Raw genomic sequence first — 13986 nt, forward strand, 5'->3', positions numbered from 1 at the left:
GTGTTTAATTTATGTATTTTAATATTGTTCAAAATGTCTATCAAATCATCAATGATCATATTTATCAATCATTATTATTATTATTATTATTATTATTTTATTAGGTACTACTTATTAAAACTAAAATTGTAAAAGATTGTGATTGATAATATTAAAACCAAAAACTATAAGCATGTGTACAACACACATATTATATTATAATATATAATAGGATACATTACATTTAATTGATGTTTTATAGGCTACACATATTATATGCAATATGCATCTAACAACTATGTACTTAATTACCTATAAACAATAATAATGTTGTGATACACCTAACCAGGTGTCTATATAAATAATGTATAGCATTTATTATCAAGTTTATGGAACATTTCAATTACACTTACTACGCACACGTCGTTCGCAACCAGACACCTAAATACCTGGTTGCCTTAACCTTTTTATTCAATTGAGATTCGGCTTTAACAGTTTCTCCTATAATAATACAATATCAAACTATCGACGTTAGGAGGTATGCCCAGCACACGTATTAATTTTTACCGGTTGAGAACTGAAAGCTAGACACACAATTATACTTTACGTTATGCGTTTATTCATTTTGCACGCACAAAGAACCGGACATGCGACGTTATATGCATCCAATCCATACGCGGATGTTCTATCCCGCACAGATTTGCATACAGTGATGATTGATAGCTAGACATTCGATTAAAATTATTTGAATTATTCGTATTTCCTTATTGTATATACATTCAAAAAAGAACTGGGCATGTAGCAGGACACGGCATTACACCAGATGAGGAAAGACCGTTAGACACTCAAAGTCACAGTTTTCGGTATGACTTAAATTTTTGAATTTCCGGTGAATCGATTTTCACTTGACCACCACGACTATATTCGCGACGTCGCTCTCTTTTCTCCCTCTTACCGCTATCACTTTTCGTGTTTTCACGCGGATTTTATCATTATTATTAGGTACATAATATATATATTGACCATAAACTTTATTTCCTTCCTTCACTTATACCTACGCACGTAACGGGGTCCGCAATCCATCGCAGTCGGATTGCCTACCTAAGTGATTTGATGACTGATAGCTAGACAATCAAATACAGCTATCGCTCTACAATTTTTGACAACCAAAAGCAGCAGACAAACGTAACAAAATTTTCAGTCTGTTTAAATGCAGTTTAGTTCCCACGCGATGTTTTCGATTTTTATCCCCTCCAAAATGTGTGTGTGTGTTTAAAGCACTGAACACAAAAGTCTTATTCCAAAATTCTCACAAATCATTATTTTGAAAGTTACAGTTGAAGAAGTATGGAACAACATGTGCAGCACAGCAACCGTTTACCGCGGGAACTACTAGCTTGTTCCGTCTATGTGTATAAAGTCTATGATTATTTATTATTATGACGTATTATCAAAATATCGGTGACGGAAAGCGTGGTAAATATAATATTTTGAACGGGCCAATGAAAATGATTTATTTTGTAGCTAGTGCTGAGACCATGTACACTTTGGTGATATGCACCCCGTTGCGCCGCGCGGGTCGAGCTGGCGGGACGTGAAGGGGACCTGACGCGAGTTCGGTCGGTCGGTGCAAGGAACATAAATATTACTCACGGCTGCTCGCGAAAGCAGATACATCGAAAAATATATACAAAGCAAGAGGACAGGTGGTAACGTTGGTACAATGTTGCAAGTGGTGATACTACGCCGTATCACCACAATAATAATGATATTATTTATTTAAGTGATAATGCATGCCACGCTCTCCTGAAGACCGTGTTCAAGGCCACAGTCACCAGATTTTGCCATTACATACAGTGTCTATACCCTATTGGTACCCACTCAAAGCCACAGGCCCCCGATTTTCACTTACATCTTGCATGCGACGGGATATATATATATATACATGCAATCCGCCATACGTGGATGCCATATCCCGCAGTTATTTGCATACAGTGATGATTGATAGCTAGACTTTATATTACAATTATTCGCATTTCCTAGTTGCTTATACAGTCAAAACAGAACCGGGCATGCGACAGGATAAGTGTATTATACCAGAAGAGGAAAGACCGCTAGACACTCAAAGTCACAGTTTTCGGTTTCATTTTGAATTTCTGGTGAAACTATTTTCGCTTGACCACCACGAAGGCACCGGAGGCGGCTTCCACAATGCCCGGAATCGAATTACACAAGCAGCTAGTAATATAATAATATAATAATCATTCATCATCGGCATCCTAGTTCCAACAGCCTTTTGGTGAAACACGAGTGGTACTCATTGACTATATACATCAGTTCATCATGCTCTATTTGTTGGTCCATGCCTCAACCAAAATCAAAGTCCAGGGTGGTTGGATGTGCAAGACTGTATAGTGTATAGATATAATCATATAGATTAGAAACTATAAAGTTTAAAGAAATAGAGACCAATAACCAATAAAAACTGTATATTATATTTATAAAAAATGTCACTATATATATATATATATATATATATATATATATAGGTGTAGCTTTTAGAAATTTGGAGTGTAAAAATTGGAAGTACGCATTGTGTTATATTTAAATTGGGACAAAAACAATTATGATGGACTTTAAAATAAATTCACTTTTACATTAGAAGTATAACTTAAAAAAATTAAATAAATTATATAAATAATTTTAAAACCCAATAAATTTATTAATAGTTATAGAATTTGAAAATTATAAAATAGTTGTATAATTTTAAACATTTTAAATGTACAATTTGTTTTTAATATATAAATTTGATAGATTTTATAGATTGCATCTTATAAATTTTAATTTTAATTAAGAAACGTACATTATAAAGAAATATTTTAAAGATTAATATAAATATAGGTTACGACCTGGACATAAATGATAATTATCGGGAAAAAATAAAACAGTTTTTCTCCCTCGTCATAAATGTATATTATGTTTTGTTGTAAAACATTGTGGAACAAAAAAAATCCATTGTATTATAATCATTAAAATTCAAAATATTAATGCTATAAACGTGTAAATTAATTTTAGCCACAACTTAAAATACATATCCATTGGGAGTTTACAAAAACTTAACAATATAACAAGAATCAAATTTAAATATTTCTTAATTGATTATATATCAATATCAGAATCGCTTAATATTGTTGTAAGATTTAATATGCTTTCAAAAAAAGATTTGAAATCTTTTTTGGTAACCATATTTTCACAGAAGTGTTTAACTGGTTCATCTTGAGGGGATTCTGAAAAATAAATGCATATTACATTTTGTGATTGAGTGTATTAGGTTTAACAAACTGATTGTTATTATTTTATAAATGACAATATTCACATTTTCAACAATCATAAACCAGCAAATAATATTTAAAAATGTATTTGGTACTTTTAGATTATAGAATAAAATACAATTTATAGGTATTAATATCACTAAATTTCTCAATTTTGATAAATTTTATTAAAGCACATGATGCTCAAATGACGCTCAATACAATATTATGATACCCCGGACTCTACCAGTGGTCTATTTGGTGGATGATAACCCCCCAAGATATGTTTGAAAATCTTATTTTTTTTTTTGAACTTATTTGGGTTAAATACTTAAATTATAAGTGGGACCGGAGTAGCGTAGTTGATTGTGACTCACACAGTCATCGATTGAGTCATAGAAAAGTTTTAAAAAAATTGCGTGGTTTTACGCGATCACAAATTTCCCATGATACCGTCCGATTGCGTCATCCAGTTTCCAACTAGGTTCCACTCCACTATAAGTAAAGACCGCATATGTCACCTCTTGGAGTTAGGGAGTAATATATATAGGTTAGGGATAATGATATATACATATATAAATAGATCACATAATCTCCTTACTATTCATTTAAGATACGCAATGGCAAAGACCTTAGGTCGTTTTCAATGAAACAATATGGAAAAAAAGTTATGTGTTATATAAATAATTTATTAAATAAATAAATATATATTTTTTTTTTCATGAGAAATTGTATTTAGGAGTTATTCTTGTTGATTACATAATGATTGTTGTCACAGCACATAAGCGATAGCTGATAATATAACAAAATTACTGTTTAAAGTCAGCGACACGAGAAGCATCCACTGGCCGCCACGAATCTAGCGCCAGTTCACCGCGGTGCGGGGGTTAGTAATGTTATACATTATGAGCAGCACTGCGATAGCCACGCGCTATGTGGTTTAGAACCAATGGCTATCGGGTAGGGTAGCAGTAGCGTGTCGTGGTAAAGAGGGGTTACTTTTCGTGTCACCAACAGTCGGCATAGGGAGAATTGCTCTCCCTAAGCCCAATCGTTGCCCACTCTAAAAATATTAAATTATTAGATAGGCCTTTAGGTTGGTATGTATTTTATTACTTATATTATTTTATAATATAATGCCCTCGTGTAACGCTATCCCAGCCACACCTAGGGGAAAATCGAATTTCCGGGAAATTTATCAGACAGGAATTATAAAAAGCTGGTCAGGAATTCACATAAACTGAATACTAATTTATTATTGGCCCAAAAAATTGCAAAATTCAGATTGTGGAAGGGGTATAATTTATATATTATATTTACTTTTTAAGAGCGTTTTTTGACGATGTTTAGTGCATTATTATGCTTTTAAATTATTTTTATTTAGGAATGGATAAAATTCGATAAAAAATGTAGTTAACATTTATTCTAAAAACATAAAAATAAATATTCATTATGTTTTTACTTGGACTTAGCTACTAACCATGTATTTGGAATTAATAACCCGTGTATTTTCAACGTGTAGGTACACCGGCAGTAGCTACGCGCTGCCAGTCTGGAGCCTCGCTCGACTATTGTATCACATCAGAGCGAACATCACCTTCACACGTCATAATATATTGTATCAAGGACTAAATTTTCCTACTATATAGTCGACATGATGAGTGATCTCTGCGCTGACTCGCTTGCCTAAGCCTGGCCGCGTATTTTTCAAATGTAGGTACGTTTTTGAATTGAATTGAAATTTTTTATTTATTATAAATTCATTATTTACTATAAATTCATTAACCCCAAGAAAAAGGGGCGTATTATTACAATGGAATACAATATACATAATATATTATATACTCACTTTAAAAGTTCAATAAATTGTTAACAAATTATTAAAAATACAAAACTTGTTATTAGCATTTTGTTTTATATTTCAAATAAAAAATTTTAAGTAGGTGAACATGAAACTGGAATATAGGTAGGTATATTTAATAGTTATTAAATTTGTTTGTCTAATGACATTTAGCGTTTGCTTGATTATTAGCGACACTTTGTGCTAAGTTATTTTATAATATATTTATATATATTATATATATTTTATTTTATTTTATAATTTAATTTTTTCACATCATAGTCAATTTATATAGTCTCATCATCCCCAAGAAAAAGGGGCCTATTATTACAATTATTTTATTATAACCATTAACGATGATAATTTCCGCTAATAATAATAATAATTATTATTATTATTTTAATTATTTTAAGATATATTTAGATTACTTTTATCTTCACCATTAATGATAATAAGTACTTACTACTTAATAACGTTACGCTTTTTTTCTTATATATTGTAATTAATACTAATTATTATTTGTTATACAACATTACAACCTATTTTATATAGGTAGTAAGTATTAATAAATAACGAAGAATCCTACAAATTGTTAAACTAATAATAATGGTAATTCAAATATTTTACTAAGTGTATAATTGAGTATTTAATAAATATTGCATTCAATATTATATTATATTATTATATAGTACCTAGTTCATATTATTAAGTAATATTATGTGTGTCATATTATGCATTAAATAGAACACATTATACACAAAATCATTATTGGAGTACTTTGAAGGCTCCACATTTATGTTAGTTGTCTCGGAATTTTCTAAATTTTCTCGGAATCTTCTAAAAATGTATTGACATTACGTACATTTATGGATGATAAAAATGATGCTGTTCGCGCCAAACAAATTATACGCTGATGTGCACGACAACCAATCTACTTATCTTACCTACCTTCTTAATCGTTTCCCTTCTCCTTCATGCACCACTCCGTCATTAATTGTTGAATTATTTGTTCATTTGTTTTCTTTGGTTTATATGTTATCTATGTAAATTATTGGACAGTTTTGTTGCCGTATTAATTATTATGATTATTATTATTATTGTTTTTATTATGCGGCCAACGCCCTATTTATCGTTGTTGTTTTTTTTTTTTTGTTGTTGGCGTCAAACTGTCTGCCGTTGTGTCGTTTTTTGCCGTCGGTGTTGTTCGCTATTAAAGCGACAACGAATATTTTGTACGTAAGTTATTTTTTCTTCCGCTATTGCAGCGGTTTCGTATCTTTTTTATATTATACTTCGTTCGATGATTTTATTGTAAGTCGCATTAAGCGCATATGTATAATTTGTTGTCATGATAAGTTGCATTAAGTGCATAATATATGTACCTAACCGAGTATTGGGTGTCGCATTATCGCAGCTGTCAGGCCCCTTTTGCATCAGCGATTGAGCCATCCGTTGCGTAAGTCCGCCAGCAACCGATCGTTGTGTGAGAGGCCGCCCAGGTCGTCGAGAGTATTCCACGTCTGCGGCTGATCACCATCGTAACCGGACTTCCGTAGCTTAAGTTTTAAGCTTAAGTCTTGTCCCGGCATTTGTAGACTCTGTGATCATTGCACCACACCGACTCGACCACAGCGCACCCTCCCCATAACTAACTTGCACATCCAAATTCCTACCAGGGTTGTTCCCGTAAGTCGTCGTTAGTGTGTATGAATTTGCCTACACGCCACATTTCGGGCGAAAGCGTTTGTTTGCCTATCCGTTTCTTTTGCAGCGTTGATTGGTTACTACTGTGGCGAACTCATTGGTAAAATTGTTCTCAAATGTTTCGAGTGGTCCTTCGAATTAGCCTTTAGTTAGAGCGTATACAGATGCTAAAAGTTTTATTAGGAAATTTGGAAAATTTGATGATAGTTTTTGGATACAAGGTAATAACGATGGTGAATTTTTTAAACTGTTAGAAAATCAAATCAAAGAACGTGAAATACAATTGTTTTAAGTATGTGTAACATTTTAATAATCATTATATTTAATAGAAATATTTCTATTAAAAATATTTTAATATATTAGATATATTTAAATGCATTTTTTATAATTTTCAATAAATTCTAAACACAAATGACCACATATAGGAGGATCATTATAGTTTTGAAACTTGTCATTGTTATACCACAGATTATCATCACCTAAATAATTTAAAATTTCAGGAGGAGGAGTACTCGAAAATGAATCAAAATATATTTTATAATTTTTTATTTTTTTCCATGCAACTCAATGAGAGCCATTTTGAGTAGAATTATTTAAATTAAATATCCCACATTCATTTATATAAATTGTAGCTTTTTCATTAAAAGTTAGGGGGGACGTTCCGTAGGTTAGGTTAGGTTAAAGCTCTAGAGGAGATGTTAAACCTTGTCCAAAAAAATTCAAATTACGAAAAAGGTGATCAAATAAATATTATAGTAATGAATCCAAATTTATATAATACTATTTCTACTGGAATGAAATCTGACAATTTTTTATCAAACTTAAAAAAAATAATCGGTGACATATTAACTTCAGCTGAAACAATTGATATTACAGAAACTACTTTTCAAGTTCAATTAGTAAAAATACCAAGAGGTTCAAATCGAACTTAAATAATAAATTTATCAGAAAATATAAAAACGAAAAATAGTAGTATTCAGATTAAGAACAATGATAATTTATGTTGTCCCAGAGCTATTGTTGTTGCATTATCTACTCAAACAAATAATATTTTAGGATATGAATTCGATTCCAATAAAATTAAACAATTGAAGATGGATAGAAAAATTCAAAAAGATTTAGCATTAGAATTATGTAATATGTTAACAGAATATAACGAAGAAGGTTTTACATTGAATGATATTAAGAATGTGGAACTTGCACTAGATATACAAATAAATGTTATTTGTGCTGAAAATTTAAATACTTTAATTTATAAGGGCGATGATAAATAAACTAAAATTTATTTGTATAAAAATGGTAATCATTTTGGTGTTATTACATCAGCTAAAGGATTCTACGGATCTTCTTATTATTGTGAAAAGTGTGATGAACCATATAAAAATAAAGATAAACATAAATGTGTTAAAGAATACAATGTATGTAAATTATGTACAGATTTTGGTACGAGATTTGAACATTTGAGTAGTACGAAAAATAGAATATATTGTGAAAAATGTAATAGATATTGTATTAATATCACCTTGGAAAACAGGATATATTTGGTCTTTAAACCATCCTAATCCGAATTGTGATAATTTACCCATAACATTAAAACGACCTCCACCTTTATATTTGCTTGAAAATCCTGAGTTTATAATTAGTCCGTTTGGATTGTACTAGCAACTCCTGGATTTTCGATTTCATCCAAGACTTTACCATGTTTTTTAACTTCAATTCTAGTAAATAAAAATGCAGGAAAATTATCAATTAGTTGTATTTTTGATTCTTTAGGATAATCTTTTCCATCTTTTTGCAAATATCTACCATAAATATAAAACTTTGCATCTTTAATGCTCAGAAAATCATCCGTATTTATATATTCTAAAAATTGTAGTTTTATTAGGTGTATTAAGTTGTGAATTATTCACAGGTAAAAAAGTTTTATATTGAGATCTTTCAATATATTGATCGCATTTTTTAAAAAATTATACATTATTATTTATAATAGCAAATATATATATATATTTTATATAAATGGATAAATTAATGGTAAAAAAATATATTGAAGATGATAGTAAAGAAAAATCTTTCATTGAAATACCTTCACGAGTTTTAGTGGTAGGAGCATCTGGCTGTGGTAAAACAACTTTGTTGTATAATATGATTATAAGTTATTGGATTCCATATAAAAATCTATATATTTTTACAAAAAATATTGATAAGCCAGTTTATAAAAAATTTAAAAAAATATTTGATGGAATATCTTCTATAAACATTCATTTTTCTGATGGTGATATAATATCTGTTGATGATTGTGAACCTAATAGTGTAGTGGTTATTGATGATTTTCTTTTAGAAGATCAAAAGTTGATAATGGAATATTTTATAAGATCGAGATCAAAGAATATTAGTGTTATTTATTTAACACAAAGCTATACTTCAGTAGATATAAAAACAATAAGAAATAATATAACTGTTATAATTGTTTTTAATCAGTCAAATTATTATATTGAAAAAATATGGTCCGATTTTATTAGCAAAATTATACCATTAGACAAATTTAAAGACATTTTTAGAACTTATTGTAAAACATATGATAAAAAAAATAAAATAAAAACATATGGTTTCATAACAATAGACATAATAAAAAATTTTATCTATGACAATAGAGGTAATGATATTTTAAGTATTGATGAACGATGAAAATTATTTTTTATGTAATAAATGGATATCAAATAAATTCAAAATGAATTAAAAAAAAAAATTTAAAAAAATATAACATTTGAAGACCAAAACAATTCCAAGGTCGGAAATAAGTTAGAAAACGAAACAGAAAAAATGAAACAATTAATTCATCTTAGACAAAATTTACAAAAAACTTTTAAAAAATCAGATTTTAAATTTTATAAAAAAGATAAGGTGAAGATGAAGGTGACAACAATAACGCGCCCCCTATTCAGGGACACGTTGAATATACACCAAAAAATATCCAAAAAATAATTAATCTTAAAAAAAATTTACAAAATAACTATGGAAAAACAGTTTGAAACGATAAATATACATCAGAAGAAAAAGTAAAACATTATGAACCAATATTAAAAGCCTTATCAAATGTTGAATCATCTGTCAATGATGTTAAAGAGGTTGCTATTAAAACCGATAATGATATTCAAAAGATGATAATACCTACTCCTTATAAACCTCGTAATCCAGAATTATTACGATTAACAGAAGATCAAGATAATATGAAAACACCTAAAAGTTCTCCACGAATAACAACAAATAAATCTCCTATGCCTAAAAATATAATAATATTAGGTGAAAATGCACAAAAATATTTACCAACTTTACCAAATGAATAGCTAAAGGTGTTAATCCATTTAGAATATATCATATTAGTAAAACTGATGAATTCATGATCGGAAAATACCCTATAATTTTTGACTTTGATGATATAATTTTAAATGGAAAAAACATATACTAACCCCAGGTATGTGGAGATTATTAACTCATACAGATGTTACAAAACCAGAATTTTATACAAAAGAAGATTTTGAAAATTATGAAAAAATATTAATTGAAACAGATTCAATATACCAAAATAATGATATTAACACAGGAAAACCTAAATCAAGTGGAAGTGCTAAATATAATGAAATGGTTAAACCTATTTGGGAAAAAATTAAACTAACATCAACAAAAACTAAAGAAAGTAAACCAAAAACATTAAAAAAAGATAAATCACCAACACTGAAAAAATCATAAAGTTTACCCAAAGGAGAAGGTTTAATAAAATATACAAATAATCCTATTGAATTAATTTATATCGATAATATAATAAAAATAATTGACAGACTATATTTTATATTAGCAGAAGAAATAGCGGGAAATTATGGTTTTCATAATGAAAAACTTGGTATTGTTCATTTGTTTAAACGAAACATGGAAACACTGATTGATACTCCCAAAAAAGGTGTTGAATATTTACTACAATCTTTGTTAAATTTACCAAAAGAAACAACAAATAAGTTAAAATATAATATTAAACAATTAATTGACAGACTACATGTTATATCATCTGCAGAAAGATCTGGAAAAAACACTTATCATATTGAAAAACTTGAAATTCTTAATTTTTGTATTAAAAAAATAGAAAAGATAATTGATATTCCCGTTAAAGGTGTAGAATACTTAATGTCGTATATTTCACATTTACCAAAGGATATTATAAAAGGTTCAGGGTTTTTTAATGATTTTTTAAATTGTCCAAAATTACCTCCGATACATTGACCTGGATATAATTATCTAAGACCATTTACAAATTTAGATGAAAATATTCCCCCGATTAACAAGTTAGACGAATATGCAAGAGAACATGATTGTTTTTATAAAGATACTAAAACAAGACATGTCGCTGATAAAAATTTACAACAAAAAGCAATGGAAAGATTTTATGCTTCTGATAGTTCTTTGAATGAAAAAATAGCTGCTTTGACAACTGCAAATGTAATGAAAACAAAAAGATATTTAGGAATGAATTTAATATTTGAAAAAAATTTAATATTTTTTAAATAAATATTTTGTGTAATAAAATACATTTTAAATTAACTGAAAACCATAAAAAAAAGTTGGCTGAAGCTCATAAAAAAAATTTTAATGTAACAATTGATATTGCTAGTGATAAAATATATAAAGGAGAAAATAAATATTGTTTAGATCAAAATCAAATAGATAAATTAAAAATGCCAAGAAAAAAAATTCTGGAGTAAGGTTGGAGATTACATCGAAGCAAATTAAAGGTGGATTTTTACCATTCATTTTACATTATCTAGAAGCTGCAGCAGTAGCTACTCCATCTTTAATTGCATTGTATGATAGTTCTAAAGATAGTAAACATAAGAAAAAAATAGAAGAGGAAATAATTCGACACAATAAAGAAATGGAAAAAAATTAAGGTTCTGGATTGAAGACAAATAAAAAAAAAAAATCGAAAAAATGATTAATTTTGATATATCAACATTTAGAAAAAACATTAAAAATTATCCAGGTTGTTATACAACTTTTTTGAGTAAAATAAAAAATATAAATATTGAACCGTTAAGTAATTTTGATATACTAAAATTTGGAAATAATATAAAAAAATTTAGAGGTTGTTTCATAATAAATGAATTACCTGAAAAACCCTGGTTAAATGAATGTGGGATATTTAATTTAAATAATTCTACTCAAAATGGCTCTCATTGGGTTGCATGGAAAAAAATAAAAAATTATAAAATATATTTTGATTCATTTTCGAGTACTCCTCCTCCTGAAATTTTAAATTATTTAGGTGATGATAATCTGTGGTATAACAATGACAAGTTTCAAAACTATAATGATCCTCCTATATGTGGTCATTTGTGTTTAGAATTTATTGAAAATTATAAAAAATGTATTTAAATATATCTAATATATTAAAATATTTTTAATAGAAATATGATTATTAAAATGTTACACATACTTAAAATAATTGTATTTCACGTTCTTTGATTTGATTTTCTAACAGTTTTTAAAAATTCACAATCGTTATTATTTTCCATTTCTATTATTTATGATAATAGAAATATTGTTTTTTTCAAACATCGATAATAATAATAAATATATCAATAACAGATTATTCATAGTCTAAAATCATTTCCAAAGATTTTTTTGACTAACATCTTCAATTTTCTTTTGAAAGATTTGAATTTGTGATCTATTTGTGTTTAGAATTTATTTTAATATAATATATTAATATTTTTTAATAGAAATATTTCTAGTAAAAAATGACGATTATTTAGTTATATTCTAATCATTTTGTTTTCACTGGGTGTACCTCCCATACCAAGGCAGCATATTTTAATATTTCTTTAATCTTGAACAACACAAATATCATGAAGATATTTGAAAAAAAAGTACCTGTTGTAATTATTAAATCATTAGCTACTTTACAAACGTCGAGTCATGTTGGTGATTATAGTATTTTAGAAGCATAAGGCTTCCCATTTCCAGAAATATTGTGTCCATGATCGACAATTAAAATATTTTCTTGAATTGGAATTTTATGTAGATTATATTTCATTATTTTAATATTTTCATAGTATTCATAATTACTAAAGATCACATGGATTTTATCATTTAATATAAAATTTTTTATTTCGTTTTGCATTTCAATTTCTTGTAATTTATTAAAATGTTTTATAGATTCCATTGTTTATTATAATTTTTTATTTTTTTTTAATAACATATTCAATTTCTTTTTAAAGATTTTGCATTTGAGGATTTTATTTCATTTTTGTGATCTATTTGTGATTTAATCAATTTTACTGATCTTTTTATGTTTAATTACAGTTTACTGATCTTTTTATGTTTAATTACATTTTACTGATTTTTTTTTATGTTTAATTACAGTTTACTGATCTTTTTATGTTTAATTACAGTTTACTGATCTTTTTATGTTTTATTTCATTTTGTGTTCTATTTCTGATTAAGCGAGCGTTTCTGATAAAGTTTACTGTTTGTGATGATTTTCTGATTAAAATCAATCTTGTGATCTTTTACTGATATTTTTAGGAAAAGTGTGCTCAAGTGCCCCCTATACTACTATCCTAATACCTATAGGTAAAAATAAAATATTAAATTAAAAAAAAAATAAAATTATTTATTCTAAGTGGAATGATAAATGAATATTATTTTGAAATTATATTATTTTTTTTCGTCAGTCTTCAAATTGCTTCAAAAGTTAAATCTTTCATTTTTTATGTTATTTTTCTTATATTGTCTAATGAGATATAAAAATCAAAATTTGAAGGGCCAAAAGTCAAAAGTCCTTAGTACCTATTTTTTTTTATTTTAAGTCATCCAACAATGTATTGACTTTTATAGGTTGTAATGCATAACAAATGAGTATGCAGTTTTAGTTCACATATTAAAGTGGAAAACAGTAAAAAAAACCAAAAATGTAATGTATTTATTGATATTTTGATAAAAATCGTGACAAAAGGATCTAAGAAAAATGATGAATACTTAAAAGGAGACTCTCCTCTAAACACTGTTATCAAAATAAATCCTTTTCTTAGCCATTACTGTGGTAGTTCTAATGCTCTAAAGCGATTATTTATTGATCCAGAAGTATAATCTGTTTTTCTAAAA

This window comes from Diuraphis noxia, unplaced genomic scaffold, assembly GCF_037042655.1.
Source record: "Diuraphis noxia isolate RWA-SAM2 unplaced genomic scaffold, SU_Dnox_SAM2 contig0003, whole genome shotgun sequence".
NCBI classification, from domain to species: domain Eukaryota; kingdom Metazoa; phylum Arthropoda; class Insecta; order Hemiptera; family Aphididae; genus Diuraphis; species Diuraphis noxia.